The sequence below is a fragment of the Rhinopithecus bieti genome, unplaced genomic scaffold (assembly GCF_001698545.2).
Source record: "Rhinopithecus bieti isolate Rb0 unplaced genomic scaffold, ASM169854v2 scaffold_3764, whole genome shotgun sequence".
Classification (NCBI taxonomy): Eukaryota; Metazoa; Chordata; class Mammalia; order Primates; family Cercopithecidae; genus Rhinopithecus; species Rhinopithecus bieti.
The window spans coordinates 1,055,864-1,067,125 of record NW_016804367.1 but is presented as its reverse complement, the minus strand read 5'-3'; the positions used below and the strand labels follow the sequence as shown (position 1 = coordinate 1,067,125).

General features: G+C 38.7%; 1 protein-coding gene and 1 pseudogene across 1 annotated transcript in view; both read right to left on the bottom strand.

Moving 5' to 3' along the window:
- The window catches only part of SPATA6 (spermatogenesis associated 6), a 127,229-nt gene that overhangs the window by 25,341 nt on the left and 90,626 nt on the right, over positions 1–11,262 (bottom strand). The gene's annotated exons all lie outside the window — the stretch shown is intronic.
- LOC108526688 (nuclear inhibitor of protein phosphatase 1 pseudogene) lies at positions 4,893–5,926 on the bottom strand (annotated as a pseudogene).

Below are 11,262 nucleotides of genomic sequence, written 5' to 3'. Positions count from 1 at the left end.
AGGAGAATGGCGTGAACCCGGGAGGCGGAGCTTGCAGTGAGCTGAGATCCGGCCACTGCACTCCAGCCTGGGCGACAGAGCGAGACTCGGTCTCAATAAATAAATAAATAAATAAATAAATAAATAAATAAACAATCAGTGTTAAGTTGTCATCAGTTTAAAACAAAGGGTTATGACATATTTGCAAGCCTCATGTTAACTTCAAATCTAAAAACATACAACATAACACAAAAAATAAACAGCAAAAAATTAAAACACTGTCAGAGAAAATCACCTTCACTAACAGGAAGACAGGAAGAAAAGAAGGAAGATAAGACCACAAAACAACCAGGAAACAAATAACAAAAATAGAGAAGTAAGTCTTCATTTATCAATAACAATACTGAATGAAAATGGACTGACTCTGTAATCCCAGCACTTTGGGAGGCTGAGATGGGCGGATCATGAGGTCAGGAGATCGAGACCATCCTGGCTAACCCGGTGAAACGCTGTCTCTACTAAAAAATACAAAAAAATAATCGGGTGAGGTGGCGGGCGCCTGTAGTCCCAGCTACTCGGGAGGCTGAGGCAGGAGAAGGGTGTAAACCCGGGAGGCGGAGCTTGCAGTGAGCTGAGATCCGGCCACTGCACTCCAGCCTGGGTGACAGAGCGAGACTCTGTCTCAATAAAAAAAAAAAGAAAGAAAGAAAATGGACTGACTTCTCTGCTTAAAAGACATGAAGTGGTTAAAAAAAAAAAAAATCAACAATTTCTTGCCTACAAGAAACATCCTGCATCCATAAGGACACACATAGACTGAAAACAAAGGAATGGGAAAAGATTTCATGCAAATGGAAATCAAAAAAGAGCAGAAGTAACTAAACTTATATCAGATAAAACAGATATCTAGACAAAAATTATAAAAAGAGACAAGTTCACTGTATAATGATAAAGCAATCAATTCAGCAAGAGGCTATAACAACTATAAATATATATCACCCAACATTGGAGCACCCAGATACATAAAGCAAATATTATTAGAGCTAAAGAGATAGATCCCAATACAGTAACAGATGGGGACTTCAACACTCCACTTTCAGTACCGGACAGACATCCAGACATAAAATCAGCAAAGAAATACCAGACTTAATCTGTACTATAGACTAAATAAACCTAATATATATTTACAGAACAGTTCATCTAAGGATGCAGAATATAGATTCTTCTCCTCAGCACATGGATCATTCTCAAGGGTGAATCATATGTCAGGTCACAAAACAAGTCTTAAAAAGTTGAAATTATATCATGTGTCTTCTCTGACCACAATGGAATAAAACTGGAAATCAATAACAAGAGAAATTTTGGACACTATACCAAGAGATGGAAATTAAACAGCATGCTCCTGGATAACCAGTGGGTCAATAAATATATTAAGAAAATTTTAAAATTTATTAAAGTAAATGTAAATGAAAATACAACATACCAAAACCTATGGGATACAGCAAAAGCAGTACTAAGAGGAAAGCTTATAGCAGTTAGTACCTACATCTAAAAAGACGACAAGTAGGTGGAAAAAAGACAAGATAAAATACTTCAAATGAACAACCTAATGATGCATCTTAAAGAACTAGAAAGGCAAGAATAAACCAAAGCCAAAATTAGTAGCAGTAAAGAAATACTAAAGAAATAAAGTTGAATTGAATAAAACAATACAAAAGATGAACAAAACAGAACAGAGGCCTCAGAAATAACACCAAACATCTACAACCATCTGATCTTTGACAAATCTGACAAAAACAAGCAATGGGGAAATGATTCCCTATATAATAAATGGTGCTGGGAAAACTGGCTAGCCATATGTAGAAAGCTGAAACTGGATCCCTCCTTACACCTTATATAAAATTAGCTCAAGATGGATTAAATACTTAAATGTAAGACCTAAAACCATAAAACCCTACAGGAAAACCTAGGCAATACCATTCAGGACATAGGCATGGGCAAAATCTTCATGACTAAAACACCAAAAGCAATGGCAACAAAAGCCAGAATAGACAAATTGGATCTAATTAAACTAAAGAGCTTCTACACAGCAAAAGAAACTATCATCAGAATAAACAGGCAACCTACAGATTGGGAAAAAATTTTGCAATCTATCCNATGGGGAAATGATTCCCTATATAATAAATGGTGCTGGGAAAACTGGCTAGCCATATGTAGAAAGCTGAAACTGGATCCCTCCTTACACCTTATATAAAAATTAGCTCAAGATGGATTAAATACTTAAATGTAAGACCTAAAACCATAAAAACCCTACAGGAAAACCTAGGCAATACCATTCAGGACATAGGCATGGGCAAAATCTTCATGACTAAAACACCAAAAGCAATGGCAACAAAAGCCAGAATAGACAAATTGGATCTAATTAAACTAAAGAGCTTCTACACAGCAAAAGAAACTATCATCAGAATAAACAGGCAACCTACAGATTGGGAAAAAATTTTTGCAATCTATCCATCTGACAAAGGGCTAATATCCAGAATCTACAAAGAACTTGAAAATTTTCAAGAAAAAAGGACAAACAACCCCATCAAAAAATGGGCGAAGGATATGAACAGACACTTTTCAAAAGAAGACATTTATGCAGCCAACAAACATGAAAAAATGCTCATCATCACTGGTCATTAGAGAAATGCAAATCAAAACCACAATGAGATACCATCTCATGCCAGTTAGAATGGTGATCATTAAAAAGTCAGGAAATAACAGATGCTGGAAAGGATGTAGAGGAATAGGAACACTTGTATACTGTTCACAGGAGTGTAAATTACTTCAACCACTGTGGAAGACAATGTGGCAATTCCTTAAGGATCTAGAACCAGAAATACCATTTGACCTAGCAGTCCCATTACCATGTATATACCCAAAGGATTATAAATCATTGTACTCTAAAGACACATGGACACATATGCTAACTGCAGCACTATTCACAAGAGCAAAGTCTTGAAATCAACCCAAATGCCCATCAATGACAGACTGGATAAAGAAAATGTGCCACATACACACCATGGAATACTATGTAGCCATAAAAACGGATGAGTTCATGTCCTTTGAAGGGACATGAATGAAACTGGAAACCATCATTCTTAGTAAAGTAACACAAGAAGAGAAAAACCAAACACTGCATGTTCTCACTCATAAGTGGGAGCTGAACAATGAGAACACATGGACACAGGAAAGGGAACATCACATACCAGGGCCTGTCGGGGGGTGGAGGGCTGGGGGAGGGATAGCATTAGGAGAAATACCTAATGTAAATGATAAGTTGATGGGTGCAGCAAACCAACATGGCACATGTATACTTATGTAACCAAACTGCATCTTGTGCACATGTACCCAAGAACTTAAAGTATAATAAAAAAAGAAAAGATAAACAAAATTGACAAACCTTTAGCCACACCAAGAAAAAAAAAAGAGAAGACTCAAATAAATAAAAACAGAGATGAAACAGAAGGCATTACAACAGATGTGGCAGAATTTCAAAGGATCATTAGAGGCTACTACGAGCAGTGGTCTGTATTCCATAAATTGAAAAACCTAGAAAAAAATGTACAAATTCCTAAACACGTAAAACTTACCAAGATTGAACCATGAGGAAATCCAAAACTTGAACAGACTAATACATAATAAGATCAAAACTGTAATAAAAAGTCTTCTAGCAAAGAAAAGCACAGGACTCGATGGATTCACTAATTTTATCAAACATTTATTTTTGTTATTTTATTACTTTATTATTATTTTATTTTATTTTTGAGATGGGATCTTGCTCTGTTGCCCAGGCCGAAGGACAGTGGTGTGATCACAGCTCACTGCAGCCTCGACCGCCAGGACTCAAGCAATTATCCCATCTCAGCCTCCCAAGTAGCTATGATAACAAATTCATGCCATCATGCCTATTTACTCTATTATTATTATTATTTGTAGAGACAAGGTCTTACCATGTTGCCCAAGTTGGTATCAAACTCCTGGGCTCAAGAGATCCTCCTGCCTTGGCTTCCCAAACTGCTGGGATTACAGGGATAAGCCATCATGCCTTGCAACCCAAACATTCGAAGTAGAACTAATACCAATCCTAAACACACTATTCCAAAACAATAGAGGAGGGAGTACTTCCAAACTCATTCTATGGTCAAGTACTATCCTGATACCAAAACCAGACAAAGACACATCAAAGAAAGAAAACTACAGATCAATAACCCTGATGAACATTGATATAAAATCTCTCAACAAAATACTAGCAAATCAAATTTGACAATATGTTAGAAAGATTGTTTATCATGACCAAGTGAGATTTATTTCAGGGATGCAAGGATGGTTCAACATATGCAAATCAATCAATGTGATACATCATATCAACAGAATGAAGGACAAAAATCAAGTAATCATTTCAATTAATACTAAAAAAGCATGTTATAAAATTCAACATCCCTTCATAATAAAAACCCTAAAAACACTGAGTATATAATGAACATACCTTAACCCAATAAAAAGCCATATACAACAGACCCACAGCTAGTTTCATACTGAGTGGGTAATAACTGAAAGCCCTTCCCCTAAGATCTGTAACATGACAAGGATGCTCACTTTCACCACTGTTACTCAATATAGCACTGGAAGTCCTATGTGGAGCAATCAGACCAGAAAGAAAGGGCATCCAACTTTATTGGAAATGAAGAAGTCAAATTATCCTTCCTTGTAGATGATATAATTTTATATTTGGAAAAAACCTAAAGACTCCATCAAAAAACAAAACTGATACTGCACACATGGAAAGTTTTTCTCCCTAGTTCACTAGCTCCCCATCACCCTTCCACCCTATTCCCACCCAATCCCACATTTCTCCATGACCAAAAATATCAAATCAGTAAGGAAGATGTGGGATTCTTGCCTGGCCAAGTCTCTTTTGCGTACGTCTTCTTCTTGGGTTCATTTACAGTTTCAGGGTTATGGACAGCAAGGTTTGGTGCAGGGTTTGTATTCACTGCTGCCGGCACAATGGGAGTCAAGTCCACATCAGAGGCAAGGTTTGGGCATGGCATAAACAAGCCACCGATGAGTGCTGTCTCATGGAAGCTGGGAGTCTGCTTCACTGTGTGTGGGGGATGTCCTCTGTTGAAGGCAAAGTTCTGCATGCGCCTTCTCCTTGATTCCTCCAGGCCCAAGGAGCCAGGGCCCTCCCCCTGCTTCTTCTGGACTGAGACCCCTGCAGTTTGCACTAAGTTCCTGAATCGACCAACTGAGGGATCCACATCCTCTAAGTTGATGATCTCATCATCCTCACTGAATGTCACCCATGAGTTCTTCCTCTTCCTCTTTGGTCTTGGAATGTCTAGATTTCCCTCCTCAATGGTAAGGGTGGAAATCCACTTGTTGTGGGCAGCGTTGAACTATGTCAGGTTATCAAGCTTAGTTTCCTCCTCTGGAAGCCCCAGTAAGCACTTGAGTTCATCATCCTCTTCACCCATCTTCTCAACTCCTTTCACAGCCAATGGCAATGGCTGAAGTGTCTCACACAGAGTGTATGCCCTTGTGGATGCATCAATGAGATCCTGGAATTGATAGGAATTTGCTGAGGCTTGTGAGGTTCCAACCGAATGTGACCCAAGAAAGTGCTGTGGGTACTATTCAGATCTATTAGGAAAACTCTCCTCAGATGCTTGTGGTAGACAAATGTAGCATGGAACCGAGTGCAAGACTGGTGTTCAATGGTAAAGTCACACAAATCAAGGTTTCTCCCAAATAAGTAATATTTACTTTCACCAATAATCAGTTTCTCAATTAGTTTGTCTCATTTGACTGCATCCAGATGTCGACCAGGACGGGGCTTACTCGCCCAGGTTGGGCAGTGGAGCAGCGTGAGGCTGGAGCCAGAGTTTGTAACTGCCACCATCTTGCATCTCCCCCTCCCATTTGGTGGGCCCAAAGCAAAAAATTAAAAATTAATCAGTGTACAAAAATTAGTTACATTTCTATTAACCAATAACCTTCAGAGAGCCAAATTAAGAATTCAATCCCATTTTCAACAGCCACACACACACAAATATACCTAAGAACACATTTAACTAAGGAGGTGAAAGAATTCTACAAGAAGAACTACAAAACACTGTTGAAATTGTAAGTGACACAAACAAATGGAAAAACATCCCATGCTCATGGTGTGTTAGGATCAGTAATGTTAAAATGACCATAGTACCCAAAGCAATCTACAGATTCAACACAATTCCTATCAAATTACCAACATCATTTTTCAAAGAATTAGAAAAAATAATCCTAAAGTTCATATGAAACAAACAAACAAACAAAAAATTCTGAATAGCTACAGCAATCCTAAGTAAAAAGGACAAATCTGGAAGCATCACATTATATAGCTTTAACTTATATTACAAAACTATAGTAACTAAAACAGCATGATACTAGAAGAAAAACAGACACATTATCAATGGAATAGAATAGATAATCCAGAAATAAAGTCACATGCCCACAATTAACTAATGTTGACAAAAACAAAACGGGGGAAGAACATCTAATTCAATGAATAGTGCTGGGAAAATTAGCTAGCCATATGCAGAATTAAACTTGGATCCTTATCTCTCACCATACACAGTATGGTGAGAGACTTAAATGCAAGACCTGAAACTATAAAAAGACTTAAATGCAAGACCTGAAACTATAAAAAGCCTGGAAGAAAACCTAGGGAAAACTCTAGTTTTCTAGACAAATAATTTGTAACAAAACCCCAAAAGCAAATGCAACAAAACAAAATAGACAAACAGGACTTAAACTACAAAGGTTCTGTAGAAAAAAATATATAATCAACATAGCAAACAGACAACTTACATTGTAGGAGAAAATATTTGCAAATTATGCCTTTGACAAAGGACTAACATCCAGAATCCACAAGTAACTCAAACAACTCCCACACACACTAAAAAAAGATAAACCAACAACAACAACAACAACAACAACAAAAAACAGGCAAAGGCCCTGAACAGACATTCCTCAAAAGAATAAAAGTGGCTAACAAACACACAAAAAAATGTTCAACATCACTAATCATTAGAGAAATGCAAATTAAAACCACAATGAGATATCATCTCACATGCATCAGAATGGCTACTATGAAAAAGTCAAAAAACAACAGATGCCAGCATGAATGTTGAGAAAAGGGAACGCTTACACACAGTTCTTGGAAATGAAAATTAATTCAACCTCTTTGGAAAACAGTATGGTGACTGTAAAAGACCTAAAAATAGAATTACAATTTGAGCCAATAATCCCACTAGTGGGTATTTACCCAAAGAAAAATAAATAATTACATTAAAAAGGCATCTGCATTCATATATTCATTGCAGCACTGTTGATAATAACCAAGTCATGAAACTTGGGCAAAGAAAATGTGAGATATATATAGATATAGATACACACACACACACACACACACACACACACCATGGAACACTATGCAGCCATAAAAAGAACGAAATCATGTCCTTTGCAGCAACACAGATAGAGCTGGAGGCCAATGTCCTAAATGAACTAACTCAGAAACATAAAATCAAATACTGCATGTTCTCATTTATAAGTGGAAGATAAACAATAGGCACACTGGACATAAAGATGAAAAGAATAGACACTGGGGACTCCAAAAATGATGGGGAGAAGAGGGCGAATATGGGTTGAAACATTACCTACTGGGCACAATGCTCAATATTTGGGTGATGATTACACTAGAACCCAAATTCCACATTACACAATATATCCATGTAACAAACATACAATGTACCTTCTGAGTCTAAAATTTTAAGAAATTTTTAAAAAACTCAATAAAAAGATACCCATATTTTAAAATCAAAAAATAATTTGAATATATATTTCTCCAAAGAAGATATACAAATTACCAATAAGTGCATGAAATAATGCTCAACATCATTAGTCAGAAGGGAAATGTACATCAAAACCCCAAGAAGACACCACTTCATGCACACTAGGGTGGCTATAATCAGAAAAGATAGATAATAACAAAGTTCAGCAAGGATGCCAGGTGAGAAGGCAAAATGGTAAGCCATTATAAATAATAGTTTGGCAATTCCTCAAAATGGTCAAAATAGATTTATCACATAAATGTTGACAGTATTATTTTTTAACAGTCAAAAAGTGGCAACGAACCAAACTAAATGATCCATCCATCAACTGATGAATAGATTAAAAAAAAAAAGTGTCATTATCTATGCAATGGAATACCATCCAGCCATATAAAAAAGAATAAAGTGACATATACTACAACACAGGCAAGGCTTTAATATATTAAGTATAAGAAGCAGTCACAAAGACCATATATTGTATGATTCCATTTATATGAAATGTGCAGAATTGGCATCTACAGGAATTGGATTGGTTGCTGCTTAGGAGTGGAGGAGAAATGAGGAAAGGGGAGAATGGTACCTGACTCCCAATGGTCACAAAATATCTTCTCTGTGGGGTGATGAAATGTTTTGAAATTAGATGTGACTTTTTTGAATATTGTAAAAGCCATTGAACTGTGTACTTAAAATGTGTGAGTTGTATAGTATGTGAATTATATCTTAATAAAGCTTTTCTTTAAAAAAATAAAAGTCTTTAGAATTGAGTAATAAGTGACATTATTAGTTTTCATTATCTCAAGTAGATACATTTATTTTACAGATAAAAGAGGGTAAATGATTCATTAATTTTGTACAGTTTGCTGTAAGTATAGAAAAGATCTGAACACCATAATAAACATGAAATACCATACACAGAATGCTTCTCTCTATATTGTACACTTGTTAAGAGTACATATTCTTAACAAGTGATTATATGTCAGGTCTTGATGAAATACTAATACATTTCAAATAATTCAAAGTATATTCTCCAGCTGAGAAGAAATTAAAGTAGCTGTCAATAACCAAAGGTGAGAGAATAACCAACTAAGACAAAATTAAGAAATACATTTCTAAGTTACCACAGAGTCAATGAAGAAATCACAATAGAAATTAGAATATATTTTGAAGTGAATAATACAAATACAACATAAAAATTATTAGATGCATCTAAAGCAGTGTCTAGCGTAGAGGGAAAATTACATTCTTAAATGTATAGATTAGAAAAGACTTAAAATCAACAACATAAGCCTCCACTTTAAAAGACTAAAAGAAAAAGTAGAACATAAAACTTTTAGCATAAGTTAATGTAATAGAAAAAACTTGTCCCAGACAAGTAAAAAGCGACACAAACTGTTATTTAAAAGAATAAAAACATGAATAAATTCTTAAAATACAGGGGGACAAATTAAACTCAAATTACTATTATCATGATTGAAAAGGGAGATACTTATATGCTTATAAATTATATAGTTGTGTTTAAAAGTGGGCAGGGCCAGTATGGCAGACTAGAAGCAGCTTATGTGTGTCACTGTCAGGGAGAGGAAGCAAAAGGGTTGATGAACACAGTTGCTGCAGGCATATGAGAAACCACGTTGGGGTCCACCAGGGCAGAGGAACACAGAGAACACAAAGGAGTAAAGCTGGGCACCAGTCCATCTGGGCTCAGCACAGAGCCAGGAGGACCCCTCCAACACTGGAAAGGGTGAGTGACAGTCCACAGGGGAATTTACACTCTCCACAGGGACCTGTGCAAGACTGGGAACAGGAGAATCACCCTGTCACCCGCCCTGCACCTTCCTCCACAGTACTTCTAGACTGAGGCAGAGAGCCACACAGAAATTTTGCAGGGGCAACTTCTGAGTCCAAGAGGACTGCCACGAGCCTTGGGCCCTGGAGCAGATAAGCACCAGTGCCACAAACCCAATAGAGGATCCAGTCAGCTGCGGTGTCAGGGAGCAGTAACATTGCTCCATCATTGCGTGCCAGCCAGGCCTCAGTGGCAACTTCTGGCCCAGCAGTTGTACTTTGGTTCAAACTTGGTCAGCCAATCCTCCCACCCCCACCACTAGTAGGACACTCCACAATGCTTGCTAGAGTGTCCAGCTCAGAGGTCCCACTTTTGTGTGAACTCAGCTGGAAGGTGTAGCCTCCTGTTGTCACATAAAACATCCAGACCACAGAGCATGAGACCCCAACAGCCCCAGTCACTGGTAGCCAGGCAGGTGACACCTGTTACAGCCTCTGGCCCAGTGGCTCCACAGCTGTGTAAGGTCAGCTGGAGGGTGCAGCTTCCAGTTGTCACAGGAAATATCTGGATGGCAGAGCAAGAGACTCCACCTACCACCACCACTAGTATCCAGGTGGGCAACACCTCCTAGAGCTTCTAGCTCAGCTGCCTTGCTTCTGTGTGAGCCTGGCTGGAGGATGCAGCCTACTGTTGTTCTGGGAAATGCCTGAATGGCAGGGTGCATGACCCTATAACCCCTTCCAATCATATCCAGGCAGGCAACACCTGCTAGGTTTTCCAGCCCAGTGGCCCTACATTTGCCTGAATGTATTGAGGGGCACAGCCTCCTGTTGCCCTGAAAAAAACCTGAAAGGCAGGACTGGCAACCCCACCAATCCCTAGCCACCCAGAGTAAGACAGGCAATACCCAGGAAGAGTTTCCAACCCAAAAGTCCCAGTTCCACCTGAACTCTGTGAGTAGACACAACCCTATCTTTCCCCTAGGAAGCACATAAACAGCAGACTATGGGCAAGGACACAGCTAGCTGGCCAACTGATGGCCCAGCCTGAGGGAGCCCCATGGACCACAACCCCCAACAAAAGAAATACAGACAGGAAGACAGTAATTGCAGAGGGGGGTTCTCTAAGACCCAGGAGTAGATTAGAATAGAAGGCAGTCAACCAAACCCACTTTATACCATAATCAAACCCCCAACAAAGGCATTAAAGAAGAAAAAAAGCAAAACAATCCATTCAAAGGACAGCAAATTCAAAGACTGAAAGAACATAAGACCACAAAGATAAGAAAGAAACAACAGGGCTGGGCGCGGTGGCTCAAGCCTGTAATCCCAGCACTTTGGGAGGCCGAGACAGGTGGATCACGAGGTCAGGAGTTCGAGACCATCCTGGCTAACACGGTGAAACCCTGTCTCTACTAAAAATACAAAAATTAGCTGGGCGTGGTGGCGGGTGCCTGTAGTCCCAGCTACTTGGGAGGCTGAGGCAGGAGAATGGCTTGAACTCGGGAGGTGGAGGTTGCAGTGAGCTGAGATCCGGCCACTGCACTCCAGCCTGGGCGACAGAGCGAGACTCCCTCTC